At 47.2% G+C, this 15,574-nt stretch overlaps 1 long non-coding RNA gene across 1 annotated transcript; it reads left to right on the top strand.

Annotated features, from left to right (window-relative positions):
* Positions 1-9,303: 9,303 nt before the first annotated feature.
* LOC135390155 (uncharacterized) lies at positions 9,304-12,003 on the top strand. Its single transcript, XR_010421736.1, has 3 exons — positions 9,304-9,428; positions 9,504-9,583; positions 11,770-12,003. It is a non-coding gene; the product is annotated as an uncharacterized LOC135390155 (long non-coding RNA).
* The last annotated feature ends 3,571 nt before the right edge of the window (positions 12,004-15,574 follow it).

The raw sequence follows: 15,574 nt of genomic DNA, 5'->3' as shown, positions 1-15,574 counted from the left end.
GTATCGTGTGTCGTAGGTGTCGGACGCGACAGGGGGGCGACAGGGGGGCAGAAGCCCAGGGGGCTAAAAAACCCGTAGTGCTACCCGGCGGCTCATGCATCAGAGGCCATGTAGGTGTAAGCGGACTAACCCTTGCATCCTAGTATTCTGTTCTGTACATTCTCTTTCTTCTTCTTTGCTACTTTTCATGAGTGCTTTCATGATAGTTTTCGTCGTTGCCGGTTTCTTGGTCAATCCCCTCTTGATTTGGGGCAGCGCTCACGGGGCCCCCTGCAAACTTTATCCTCGCTAAGTTTCGACGACGAATAGTAATTTATCGCTCGCTTTAAACAATATCCATACGTACCTGACGCACCTCGGGATGGACCTTTCACCCGAAAAGTGTGTCGAGCTCCCTTTCACGCGTAAAGCTATGGCCAATTTCCCACTTTGGCTTGGCTCAAAGAAGCTAGAACCAGTACGCTTTCACCGCTTCCTTGGCGTGGTAATCGACTCGGACTTGCGCTGGGCTCGGCACATTAAACACCTTGAAACTAAAGTGCAGCGATGGCTCCCCGCAATCCAACATCTTTCTGGCCCAGGATGGGGCTGTGATCAGCGTTCCCTGCTCGCGGTTCACGCGGCATTGGTGAGGGCAACTGTGCTTTACAGCCTTCCTATTCTGCACAGGATATCAACGACTTCATTAAATACGCTTCGGTCCCTGTTTGCTCGAAGCCTTCGTCGATGCCTCGGAGTTCCAAGAATGGCTGAAACACGACAAGTACTGGCTGAAGCTGGTGAGCTCCCGCTCGAAGTTCTCCGTGAACGGGAAACGGCTCGGCACTACCTCCGTTTGCGTGCTCACATTCCCCGCCACCCGCTACTCAGGAAAATTCGATACCGCCCTGGAAGCGACTTCTACCGAGTAGCGCAGAGGACACGCCAGACTCTCACTGGCTTCATAACTAAGGACACTATACCGCCGGAAGCCCCCTGGTCTCTCCCGGTACCGCCCACGTTTGTACGCCTCCCAAACCTTCTGCAAAGAAGAGATCAGGTCCCCCCTCAAGTCCTCCGAGCCCATTTTCATGCTCTGGTAGACGAGAAGTTTTCTACGTTTACGGCAGCATATACTGATGGCGCATCCCGAAACAACAAGTCCGCCTCAGCCTTCGTCATTCCATCCGAAGGCGTCGTGCACGGAAGACGCCTTTCACATCCAACCTCCTCCACAGCTGCGGAACTCTATGCCATCCTTTTCTTTCTACAACACATCGCTGATTTTCCACCCCGGGAATGGGCAGTCTTTACAGACTCCAAATCTGCACTTCAAGCAATTGAAACTTCCGGCATACGAGGCCCATCCGCACCCCTAGTCACCGACGTGTTAATGGCTTACCACACTATCTACGCCGCAGGCCACAGGCTCGTTCTCCAGTGGGTTCCAGCCCATTGTGGTGTCGTGGGGAACGAGCAGGCCGACAGCGCCGCAGAAGCAGCACTCTCGTCTCGGAACCGGACCCGTATTGTTCTGCTCAGAGGAGACCGCCGTTCAATTCTGCGACGTCTAGTGACACCCCTGGCTTCCCGCCAACGGACAACCGACATTCTTCCCCCCTCTATGTTGAACAGAGTTGATCCCATGCTCGCTTTCCGCATGCCACGAAACACATCTCGTCAGGATGCTGCATTAATCCACCGCATGCGCCTCGATGTGGCCTTTACAGCTCAGTGGCGTTACCGCTTGAGACAAATTGATTCTCCCACCTGTTGCCACTGTGGTGCTCTTGAGGATCTGGAGCACATTCTTCTTCATTGCCCTCACTACGAACCTTCCCGAATCACACTCTCCGAGTCTCTTCGTCAGCTGGACTCTGGCCCTTTCTCCCTACCGAAATTGCTTGGTCCCTGGCCCAATCCAGCCCAGCAACGCTCTGCGCTCAAAGCTCTTCTGACATTTCTGGACACCATCGGACTTCGATCGTTATTGTAAAGGGGCTCGTTATTTTATTCCCCCCATTCCACCAAGCACTGGGGTAGAGTATCGCCTGTTGCGATGAAACTCCCCACTCTCCAAGACCGAAAATAAAGTTGTTGTTGTTGTTCGTTTGGTTTGTTTAATAGTTTTCGCTGGCTTTACAAGAAAGTCTACTCCAATTACTTCTCCCCAAATTTTACCCTCTCTGGCAGATCTCGTCATCCACTCTCGATAAGGAAAACGATGATTAGACGGTCTCGTGCAAGAGAATGAGAAGAAGAAGCTGGAGCACGGTGGCAAGTCACGCAGGACCATAGTTCTGGTGTGTTCCAATCAGCCTATAAGCGATGTCTTCCGAAGAGAACCTCCAAGGGGAAAAGGCTGGAAGTGAGAAGGCGAGGAGGGTGCCAGCGAAAAGAAGAATGGAGAAGGAGAAGAGTCAGCACAGCAAGAAGGAGAAGAGAAAAAGGAGGGCAGTGAAGAAGGACACGATGCGGAGGGCGAGGGTAAAGCAGAAGGAAGTGGAGGCGGAGAAGGTGAAGGAAATGCAGGATCTAAAGAAAGCGCCGGTGGAGCTGAGCCCCAGGCTGGGGGCGACAAGCCCTCGGGCGGAGACAGTGGCAGCGGCGATGCAGGAAGTAACGCCGGCTCGCCCCCCGCCGCAGCTGGAACTAGCACCCAAACTCTGGCTCTGATAGGAGTCGTTGCTGCCGTTGCTGGCTTGGGCATCCTTATCATCGCGATAGTCCTCCTGATGGGGAGCTCGCACACAACAACGGAGGAAACAACGACGGACGCGAACGCGACCACCACCACCACCACTACAACGCCCGCAGCTGCCCCACCTCGCCTCCGTGATCTTAGCGTGGAGGAACTGTGGTAGGACTCGCCCTGTTTACGTTATTCGAGAGACATCGATGTGACTGGTCAAGTATTTATGTACGTTGTAATTTGATAATATAGAAACACCGAATTTCAGCTGAATTGTCCTGCTCCTTACCTGCGTTGCGTTATGCTGTCTGTACCAACGGCAATAAGGTGACGGATATAGTTTAGTAACGCTCCTACAAAAACGAAATGACCAACAAAAAAGAAACACCGTATGCAATCAGGATCTAACCCACTCCTATTGCTGTCGCGAGCATCTTGCTTGCGCCTGTATCAGTCGACCGTATCATAGCCTCCTATACACTTCAATGCCTGCCCAGTCGAAGCGAAACCCATACGAACCGGCCGTCCACTGTAGCGGCTCCACATACACGGGGTATGATGATCATATCGCTCTGTTTTCCGTGATGTTTCGGTTTCGCGTGTGACTGCAGCGTCGTCTACCCGCCAGCTTGTTCTGTCTGTCTGGTGTCAACCTATACCCTCATCGGCTTGCAAGCCTGTCACTATAGATATAAATTGGGAAATTTCTATGCTTTTCGTTTATTTTGAGGCATCAAGTCGAACATCACGCGCCAGCAAGCGTAGCGATATGATCATCACAACCCCAGGTATGTGGCGCCACCGCCGCATAGTGCGCTGAACGGCCGTTCCGCCTCAACTGGGCAGGCATTGAAGTATATAGGAGGCTGCGCCGTATCATAGCCTCTTATATAGGAGGCTATGACCGTATGCGATACCGATCTAACCCTAATCTATTCCGGCTTCAGTTGGCCGAATGTAACAACAGTTAACCCATGTTCATTGCTACCGCAGGCAACTTGGTTGCACGCTGGGCCGGCCAGAGATATTACGGACCCGGGGTTGAGTCCTATCCAGGGCCCTCCTCACGTCTCCTTCTGTTAACATGCACCGGGCCTTGAGTCGGGAGGGCCACTGAAGAGGCCCCGGGCCCTCGGCTTCGTCCCCGGCTGCCCTCCTCCTTTCGCCGGCCCTGTTAGCAGCTGCATCAGTCGGCTGTACGCCATAACTAACTAACCAAAACTATTCCTACCTCAGTCGGTCGTATGGAAAAATTATCTAAACCAAACACACTCTACCTCAACCAAAGTACTCGCGCTTGCATCAGTTGACCGCATACAACAACGATCTAACTCAAACCTATTCCTACCGCAGGCAACTTTCTTACGGTTCATCACTTAGCCGTATATGCAATAACGATCTAGCCTAAACGAATTCATACCTGCAGATAGCTTGCTTGCGCCTGTGTCAGGCCGTGAGCAATAACCATCTAACACAAACGTATTCCTACCTCAATCGGCCGTATGCAAAACCGATCTAACACGAAGCTATTCCTACCGCAGACATGTTGTTTGTGCTTGCATGAATGGGCCGTGTGCAACAACGACCTAACCGAAATCTATTTTTACCACGTACAGGCAACTCGCTTGTGTCTGCATGAGTCGGCAATACGTAGTAACAATCGACCCAAACCTCTTGCTACTACAGGCAAATTGCTTGCGCCTGCTTCAGTCGGCGGTATGTAGTAATGAACTAACCCAAACCCTACCGCAGGCAACTTGTCTGCACCTGCATTAGTCGCCCAAATACAATGACGAACTGATCCTAACCTATTGGTACCTCAGTCAGCAGCATGCAATGATGATCTAACCCAAACCTATTCTTACGAGAGAGAAACTGATGTTCTGAGGCTGGAACAACATAGAAGGGACAGAGCCTTGGACCGGAAATCCAGAAGATGTGGGTTCGATCCCTACAGCTGGCTAACCTTTTCAGTGACTTTCATCTTTCATCGTTCTATTCTTACGGCAAGCAACTTCAGTGCGTTTGCATCAGTCGGCCGTGTGCAATGACTATCTAACCCAAACCCCATTCTACCGCAGGCAACTTTCTTGCGCATGCATGTAGCGGCCGTATGCAATAACGATCTAACCCAAACATATTCCTACGCACGGCAGACAACCTGCTTGCCGCTGCGCCTGCGGCGGTAGTATGCAATAACAAGAGCGTGCATTAATATGAACAAAAACTCCCAAAATATTCATGAAACCATGCACTAAAAGTCTTTGAAATATGCAGTAAAAATCCAGAAATATGTCTGCATGCAGAAAAAGAAGAAATGCAGAAGAATTGCAGAAAAATGTTTTTCGTTGTTCTTGGTACGAAATGAACGCGTCGTTAAAAAAATTGAGGGTTTTATTAGGGATCACAAAGCCATTTTCGTTCTGCAGCACACAACAAAGAATACTTGCACCACACACATAAATCATGGAGCTGAAGGCTTTGCGTTCTGTACAGCAGATTAAAATGCGAACGCAGCCCGTCATCGTATCGGCCGTGTGCAACAACGACCTAACTCAAATCTATTTCTACCACGTACAGGCAACTCGCTTGTGTCTGCATGAGTCGGCAATACGTGGTAACGATCTCCCCAGACCTCTTGCTACTACAGGCAAATTGATTGCGCCTGCTACCGCAGGCAACTTGCTTGCGCTTTCATCAGTCGTCCGTACACAATACAACTTGAACCGTCATGTGCTGAACACTAACGAAGTGAACCTTCACTCAAGAGGCAGTTTCGTGTGTTGGCACTGCTCGGCCGACTACCGATACTTCGAGGATCTGGTGTCACACCATGAAGGAGTTCACAGTTTCACTGCAAAACATGAGACACGGGAGTTCACCTCTATGGAAGGTAAGTGAAGCTTCATGAGCCATGTGTGTCCTGCTGCCGTACATTATTGATGTTGCAGAAGTACACTACAAGAAGCAAAAAGCCATGCCAGAGTCATCTTAACTAGTGATTACACTCAGGGAAAGTAAAGCGGTAGGAACACTTTATTACAATTAAAATGGACAATACTTTCATGCAGAGCCTGCGCTTCATCCTTCATCCCTCATCGGGTTAAAAAGTAGCTACAGAAGAGGACATATACGTATATACCAATAGAAAGGAAGGGAAATATCAAAGAAAAATAGACAAATCCAAGACACTACTCCAGTCGAGGGAGCTGAATACAATAAGTAAAATGCGAAGCAGACCGGTCAAGACCAATAACTATAACACAGGGACATGTGTCACAGCTGCATAACAGGGGAACATTCACAGCGCGGACAGCCGAAAAACACAAGGCGACCCTTCTGATGCTCCCTCTACTCGTTTCAGGGGATTCCATGCCACTACATCCAACGTGCCATTACATCCAACGTGCCATTACATCCAAGAACGAGCCGTTACATCCAACATGCCGTTACATCCATCGTGCCGTTACATCCAACGAGACGTTACATCCATTTTTGGCCATTACGTCCACGGGTCATTACATCCAACGAGCCAATTCATCCAACGAGTCATTACATCCATCGGGTCAGTACGTCCAACGAGCCATTACATCCACGGACACAGAAAACTCGGTCAATGGTCTCGATGTCGGCGGCAAGGTCGTTGATTTCGTCGGTGTTTTGTGCTTGTTACGCAGCACATGTGTGCCAGAAGGAGGAGTGGATAGAAAAAAAGGAAGCATTTTTTCCTTTACGAAAATGACACACTCGCACACAAAACAGTGTTCCAAGAAGTTTCCCCCACGCCACATCTGGGATTACCGACCTGCGGAACATCCACCTATTTGAATCTCACAAAAACTGCATATATGCTGCTACCGACTGAACATTGTTTTCTCTTCAGCGACCTCTTCAAAAAGAAGGTTGATCACCTCCGTGCCCAAGCTGTTTGGCCAGGGTGTAAGGGCTTAATCTGGTTTCCCGTATACAGGAGGTACTAGGAAGAGGTCCGGAAGAACCACAGAAAGGAAAAAGGACATCTGTCATTTCGTGGCGAGTTTTTCGTCGTGCCACTTGCCAGCTAGCAGTTCCAAGTGATTCGCATGCCATGGACCTGGGAGACGTGAAATTCGTACAGTCGAAGCGACGTTCCCGCCACCCAGTTTTACAGTACCGGAGCAGAAGATGGCAGGGTGCCGTTCTTGAGTTTTCGTTCAAGTATGTGAATCCGAGGGACCCATCAGTCATGTATTATCGATGCATATCTTGCTATGACCTCAGCACCAAGGCCAAGGCTGCCGGCGACACGTCGCCGGTTCCAGTGGCCCATGTAAAACAGCAACTAACCAGCAGGGGTTGAAAAACAGCATGTTTCAACAACATGACACGGAGTAAGGTTTCGGAAAAATAGCCCATCCTCCGCGGCTACCGACGTTAAACTTACTTTTACGCAGTTGATGAGTAGCATTATTTTTGTTCCGTATTTTGTTTGAACTCGGTAGCTGAAACCGTCAGGGGTAAAGCGGTGCAAGACTTACTCAATAAAACGTGAGTTTTCTAATGGCCGGTTTCACCACCACCGATTAACGCCAAAGACCTGGCGCCTCGGAATGATCGGATCTCAGTTTATGTTAACGAAAACTGCGTTCAGAAGCTAATCGCTGTGGGTGAAATCGGGCCTATAAGCATTTAAAGGACCCCTTAACACTTCCCCGAATTTTTTCTAGTTTTCACGCTCAGCGTCAATAGTGTCGCGCGGACGAAAGCTCGCCCGTGAAGTGCGGAGCACGGACAAAAGCTCACCAGTGGTAATTTCTCATTTTTCAAACTTCTATTATCCCTTTCCAGCCATTGTGACGTGTAAACGTGCGATTTACCAATTATTTATTGTTTATTAGTTCTTATTACTCCGATAATAGTTCAGCAATTTGTACAGCTTCCCCGCTCACGAGACGATGCTAGCAAAAAACAAAAGTTGTTGTCTATGTTTCGCCCGCTGATCAAGGGCAAAGATTGATGATGATGATGATGATAACAATAATAGTAGTACTCTGAAGAACAAGGACCACAAATGCTAATGTAGCAGATATATGCCCGCTGATCAAGGGCAAAGATTTATGATGATGATGATAATGATAACAATAATAGTAGTAACTCTGAAGAACCAGGACCACAAATGCTAATGTAGCAGATATATGCAGATAAATGCCCAGGAATTCTAACTCATTCAGCCTCCGCCATGAACTTCTGAATGGGGCCTGAACAAAGGGGACCACTCCATAATCTTACGTCCAATGTGCCATTACATCCAACGAGCTGTTACATCCAACATGCCGTTACATCCATCGTGTAGTTACATCCACACCATGCCGTTACATCCAACGTGCCATTACATCCAACGAACCGTTACATCCATCGTTGGATGTAACGACTCGTTGGATGTAATGGCACGTTGGATGTAGTGGCCCGATACCGTTTCAGGGAAGGGCCAAGGTCGCTCTGTGGTCCCCAGCCGGCTGCACTGCCAGAACCCCCCCCCCCTCAACAGCCACACTTCCTGGGTAGCGGGAGGGCGACTTACTTGAAACATAGTTAAAAATTGAACAACTGAAGGGAACAAACTTGAGAGATCAGGTAGGATTCGTGGTTTTTTGCGTTTTCTGTCACAATTGATAGATGAGTGTTTCCGATGCATTAAAGTGTATTGATACAGGCGTGGGCGATTATTGACTATATCAGATTTATATGGCCATAAAATTTCTCGCATGGAGTTTGATGTCTCACCAATGTACTGAAGGTTGCATTTTTTGGACACAATCAAACAGCATAAATTAAACGAATTGCAGTATGAGTGTCAGATCCTGAATGTAAAGGAATTAGCATTACTTGAGACAGTTGTACAGGGGTTTTTGAAATTACATGTTTAACAGCGTGTTTCATTGCAAAGGAGAGCAACTGGGTTGCTGCTGTATTAAACGCGAGGAGGTGAAGATGTTGCGAATACTGCGAGACCTGCGGAAAGTAACTATTGGAGCTGTTGGGAAAATGTCAAGTTTTTCATCACTGTGCAGTATGTTCAGATGACATTCAAAAATAGATCTAGTGTTGTCCAAGGCTTTAGGCCCCAGGGACGGGTCGTGGTCGGGCCCCTTCCTCACGTCCCGATAACATAGTATAAGTAATTCTTCTTGACATGGCTACGACAGGCCTTGGGTCGTGCGGGTCCCGGGGCATCATCTCCGGCCTCCCCCCCTTCCCTCTCTCGCCAGCCCTGCACACGTGGACCGGTGACGGTGCTGGTAGTGAAAGATCAAGTCAACCACGTGGCATGCGTGTGCAGTTGTTGCACTTTTACGTTATTGCGCAAAAGAAAGGAGTGGGCTGGTGTTTGTTAAAACACATCCTTGGGCATGTTGCTAATCCTTAGACCAGTGCCTCTTAGACATACTAAAAGCGCTATAGACGACACAGAAGAAACAGACACACAGCACACCGACCATCCGTCACTTGTGTGTGTGTGTGTGTGTCATTTTTATTATGTCAAGCTAATGTTATGCGCTGACCAGATAGTTCTTTCAGTATATCAGTCGAAATGTTTCATCCCACATGCATCATCAACATTTTCATTCAGAATGATTTCAACAGAATTCAGAGTGTGGAAGGAGGAAATGGAGAAAGCCACGTGCTCCAAGTTATCCGCACGGATCGAGAACAATTGCTGATGGTATCAAGAAGTGGTACTTGAGGTGTCACCGATCAGGCACATATGTTCCAAAAGGTATGCACTCAGAAACTGTGATCCCAAGTGGAAATATATTTATTTCCTAGTAATACATTAATCTTTTTTCTGCAGGCACTGGTGCAAGGCAGCTGCAGTCACAAGGCGTTGTGAAAACTGGCGCAACATGCCTTGCATACATGACAGTTTGTGAGGTCAGTGGTAGAGTAAGAGTGAAGTACCAGAGCTCACACATAGGACATGATTTTGAATTATGCCACACATCTATGTCGTGACTGAAAAAGCCAGTATTGCAGGTAAGAATGTGCAATTATTGCCAATGCACATTACCATGTACATAAACTCAACTTCAACCTCTAGCTGAATCATAATACCCTTTGTCACATGGTTAATTGAATTGTATTTCCAGTGAATGACATTCCACCAAATATCATTCGTTTGTATTGCATTGAGCTACACGAAGAACAACAAGGTCATTCACAAATGATATCACTTGCATACAACATGTCAATCACATTATTAAATTCATGAGAAATTCATGAAATGTTGTAGTACAACTTTTCATTTGTGTTTCATTTCTCCTAAACAGTATATCGTCGTTGCCTTTGCTGCCTCTCTACTGACGAGGATATGCAATCAGTGCAAGAGGGAATCAGTGCAAATTCGCTGGACAAATGCCATTCGGTTATTTTTTATTTTTACACGGAACAAATGACATTCAATTTCCTATGTGACGGGGGTACTAGACAAGTACCTTTTAATATTCATGACTGATTAGCCTGAGTATCCAGCTGTAGCTTCTTAGTATGACAGTGGTAAGTCTGACATCGCTGCTGTATGACCATATTCCTCAGGAACAGGCTCTCCTGATAACCAAGGTCCTCTATATAAATTGTCAGTAAACAGTTCTGGGCTTACTAACAATGCAATTAGCATCACAAAATCATTTCAGAGGCTCTTGCCACATGCCTTTTTCACATGCACACTGAGAAATAACGTACACTATATTGGACTAAATTAGTAGTCTTTCCCATTGATATTGTGGCATTAGGAATTTCAACAGACTGTTCTTGAACAAGGGCTATTTGCTCTTATTTGCACATTCAGGACTTTTCTGACTCACATGTTGGAGAACCAGAACTTTTCCACTACCGTCTGCTCCCCACAACTAATAGCAGCCAAGAATCGTGCGGGAGTTCAAAACCCCTCGCATCCCTATGGGTCTGGTTCTGGAAGAAAGCAGGCAAGCTGGTGGCAACAGATATCGATAAGCAAAACTCTGAGAATGAGGGACAGATAAGACAACACAGCACATATGTAAAATGATGTTATGTACAAGATACATTGCCGTCTTGTGTTACCTCCGGTTGTGTTCTCAGAGTTTTGGATGAGGATTCAGTCTGAGTTCTCATATTGTGAGTCCGCTTTATATCTAATGTCTACTGAAAGTCCCCATTCACCGTCATAAAATAAAGCTCTTGTTATTTAGGCCGCATTCACACGGGACAACGTCCAGCATCAACTTGAACCATCGTTGTATGACCAACTTCAAGACTGTGCAACGTCCGCATTCACACATATCGACTCGGTAACTCCACCCATAAACAACCTTATGGCTACAGAAGGGTATGCACTCTTAAAAATGAACTTCACCGCATAGCACGCCTCTAGCCAACCATCATCTCGAATGATATCGCTATCTGCCCTGATTTGTTGAAAACGGGAGGCGTACGCCTTTTTGTGAACTTATGCTGTTCATAATTGTCACAAAAAAGGCGTACGCCTCCCGTTTTCAACAAATCAGGGCAGGTAACAATATCATTCGAGATGATGGTTGGCCAGGAGCGTGCTATGCGGTGAAGTTCATTTTTAAGAGTGTGGGTTCAAATCCCAACTATAGTGGTGCCTTTTTGATCAAATGCCATTATTCAAACCTAAGTCAGTGAAGTTTGCCCAAAAATCATAATTGGCTTTAAAAAATGTCTAATGATACGTTTGTGTAGCATTAGCAAAACGAGAAAAAAAAATATTTCTCAGCTATCCTACAGGATTTAAACCCACGCCTATGTATGCGTATGGCACGAAGGAAATCGTATCATACCATCAGGAGTCACGTGGCAATGCTCCTCTTGTTGATTGGCTGGAGCACCACCAACTCTCTTAAATTTTCGGTCAGCGACCGATTCGGAGCAACTCGAGTCGGTCGTGGTTGGTCACATCAGCTGACTCGGACCAACTCCCAAAGTTGGCGCATGTGAATGCAGCCTTAGATTGACTGCACTTGAAAAATGATGCTGGCTCACCTTCTCTTCCTAAAAACACAAATACATGGTAGCTATTTGTTATGCATACAGTAGTAAACAGCTCCCCTTGTTTTCAGCAAAACTGCAAGAAGGTGTCACTATGGATGCTGTCCTGGACAGCATAGGCAGCAACCTTGACGGAAGCCTTAATCGGATACACCTGGCAACGCGACAAGATCTACATAACATGCGAGATTTCAAAACCACTTATAATGAAAGGCTTCACATGAATGACTATATCAGTGTGAGTCTATGGGTTGAGAAAATGAAGTATGAGCAGCGCAACCCAGTCCCTTTTTTCGAGCACCAGAATCAACCAGATGACCATGCAGTCCTCAATCGGATGGAGAGTGAGCTTCTTGACCAGAAGGATTTTCTGCTCGTCATTATGACATCACCTCAAGAAGAACTCCTCAAGATCCTGGGCAGACAGAATATGCATTGATGGGACTCAGGGCACTACAGGTATTGATAGGTCGCAAACATAAACATGGCCTCTATTCTTTACGGGTTCTTCACTTTTATATTCATCATATGCTACTGGCTACTTACGTAGCCTGTGGCCTCGATCGGCTCATGGGATATTCGACCGTAGTTCTCTGCACAGCACACTGAATTATCCATACACAAATATAGTGTATTTACACCAATGCGCTGGTATTTTACTCACCCAGATCCTCCACTATAATGGATAGATAAGCAGAAGCTGGCCATATTTTTATTCTTTGTAATTAATAACTTTCAGATCTACATAGATTCAACAGTACAGAATTGCTGTAATTTGATGACTGAATTCATTTCCGGTGTACATATACATGAGTAGCTTAATTAGCTGTTGTTGGTAGTGAATTGAGGCCCTAACCATGGGTCTGCCTTGTCTCGACAGGTTTTGACTTTGAACTTGTGACACTCCTGTGTGTTGACGAGTTTGGCTGCGGATTATTTCCTTGTGCCTTCTGCATTACAACCCGTACAGACTCTGTGGCCATGAAGATTTTCTTCGCTGCGTTAAAGGAGAGGACAGGAGATCTACACGCAAAGGTCTTCATGAGCGACGATGCACATGCATTTTATAATGCATGGAAGGGGACTATGGGAAATGCCGAGAGGCAGATACTTTGTATGTGGCATGTCGACATTGCATGTGTGATCAGTAAATGCAAATCATTCTTAAGATTCGAAACCTATTTAGTATAAATTACAGGCCTTGCGCACACTGATGGATGAGCTAAATGAAGAGAGTTTTGGGAATCTTCTGGAGTCATTCATTGAAGAATGCAAGGCACAGGAGGGCATGCAATCATTCCTGAGCTACTTCCTGTGGTATTATAGTGGGCGCACTAATATGTGGGCAATGTGCCATCGTATTGGAGCTGGACTTAATAAAATTATGCGCCTTGAGGCTCTGCACAGGGTAATCAAGTACTGTTACCTGGAGGGGAAACAGAATAAGAGAGTTGACACCCTCATCTCGGCCCTACTAAGGCTTACAAAAAAAAAAAACTCTTTGATAGGCTCATAAAATGTTCGAAGAATGTCCCTGGAGTGTAGGCGAAGGAAATTTCAAAACAACACCACGCTGGTACCGGCATTCCGCAAGAACATATCTGTTGTATGGAAACACACCAGTGGTCTGTTAGGTCGCAGACCTGCGAAGATGTATCCTACGTCGTCACACAGCAGTCACACACTGCCTGCGCCACATCACCGTGCAGTTTCAGGTATCAAACATGTATCCACAACTTCACGTGCACCTGTACGGACAACACTGTGAGACTCAATTTATGCAAGCACATTCATGCTGTTGCTGGGAGACAAATGAAGAGTGAGTATGTGAAGAAATTGCACAGGAAGTGCATTAGCAGGTATAATATTTTGTGTGCATAATGCATTTTGATGGAAGTGAATTATATCTAGGTAAGCTGACGTACACACTGCAAAGAGAAAGGGGGATAATTAAGGATGTTCCTACACTTCATGTATAGTGGATTACATCATTACTGAGTTGTTCTGTGAGATCTGAATGCTGTGGGGCACATGATTTATTGCATATCTTGCCATTTGCTACACAACTAGTGTAAGAATTAGATATTTTATTTTTTGCAGACCACCCACGAGTAACGAGCCACTATGTGCTCACAATGACGCTTCTGTGTAATGCGTAAGAGGTCTACTTACTGAATGAACAGCTGTACCTCATTAACATTGTTGCGAAGTGTAGAGGGTCACCAGTTGTAAGATTGAATTTGGAGTCACAGAAGAAAGACAACTTCTTTTACGTTATGAGCCGTGTTTATTTTAGCGTCCACTTCCTTCGGAACCCCAGTCCAGACTGCCCCCCTCGGGACGTGCAAACCGGGTGTCAGGTTACACCGCGTCCGAGAGGCAGACCACGCATGCCAGGCGACCCCGCGAGTTCGAAGAAATTTACAGCGTCGCGGGTTCACGTGATCGGTCTGGCACGGCGTGTGTCTGTGAAGAAGCGGGGGCCACGAAGGAAGTCGGTTTTCGAGAACTAATACAGCCTGTCGGCTGCTACAAGGGTCCCCCTCCTAGTGAACAAGTGAACGATAAAGAAAAAGGTCGTTGTTCAAACTAGAAGGGGAAGGCTTTCGGTCCCTTATAGCGTGAAACTGCGGGAAAAAAAAACATAGTACATTGCAAATATATACACTATATAGTAAATTCGTACGAATGGTCGAGAAATAACATAATTAAATAATTTAACATGAAATATTGCACTGCATAGTTGAGAGTTGAACAGAGAGTAGAATAGTTGAATAGTTGAGAGTCATGATGCAAAGTTGTCAGCATGATGTTGTCAGTTCTGGTGACCAGTGCACACGACGAAGAGTCTGACGGCGGGCAGCTGAGCGTGTCACAATTGTCGTGGGCGGAGGAGTCCCATGCGGCGTGATGTCGATGTGCGCTGGCTTTAGCCTATCGACGGAGTCTGTGTCTTCGTGACCGTTGATGGAAATAACGAAATGCTTGTCTCGTCGCTGTATGACGCGATATGGTCCGTCGTACGGTTCTTGCAATGGCTTGCGGGTTGCATCGTGGCGAACGAAAACGTGTGTACACGTGTTCAAGTTTTCATTGATGAACACGGTGCGGCGGTCTGGTTGTCGTGGTTGTTTCGGTCGAAGGTCTTGTAGAGCGGACTGCAGTCGCGTGACGTAGCAGGTGGGGTCGGGAACTGCGTCTGAGGGTACGGGAACGAAAAATTCGCGAGGTAAGCGAAGTGACGTTCCATAGACGAGTTCGGACACGCTGCAGCCAAGATCTTGCTTGAGAGCCGAACGGAGACCGAGCAGCACGAGCGGCAATCGTTCCAGCCAGTGGGATTGATCCTCAGTAGCTCGAAGGGACGCCTTGAGTTGCCGGTGAAATCGTTCCACCATCCCATTGGCAGAAGGGTGGTAGGCTGTCGTGTGGATATGCTTCGTTCCTAGCGTCCTGCAAAGTGCTTGGAACAGACGGGATTCAAATTGGCGTCCACGGTCCGTCGTGACTGTGGAGGGAACGCCAAAGCGTGATATCCACCCCGACATGAAGGCTTGTGCTACAGTGTCGGCACTGATGTCAGGTATGGGCACAGCTTCCAACCAGCGGGTGAAACGATCGACCATCGTGAGCAGGTAACTGCGTCCGCCAGATGACGGTAGAGGTCCAACGATATCGATATGGACTTGGTCAAATCGTTTGTCTGGCGGTATGAAACGTGACAAGGGTGTGACGGTGTGCCTTTGCACTTTGGACTTCTGACAAGAAATACACGCACGTGCCCAGTTGCGAACATCGGTGTTGATACCCGGCCAGATGTAGCGTGTTGTGACTAGACGCTGCGTTGCACGAATCCCGGGATGCGAAAGGGAATGC

Source organism: Ornithodoros turicata, chromosome 3 (assembly GCF_037126465.1).
Source record: "Ornithodoros turicata isolate Travis chromosome 3, ASM3712646v1, whole genome shotgun sequence".
In the NCBI taxonomy this organism is placed as follows: Eukaryota; Metazoa; Arthropoda; class Arachnida; order Ixodida; family Argasidae; genus Ornithodoros; species Ornithodoros turicata.
Note: the sequence above shows the minus strand (reverse complement) of the source record. Positions and strands in the feature narration are given on the sequence as shown.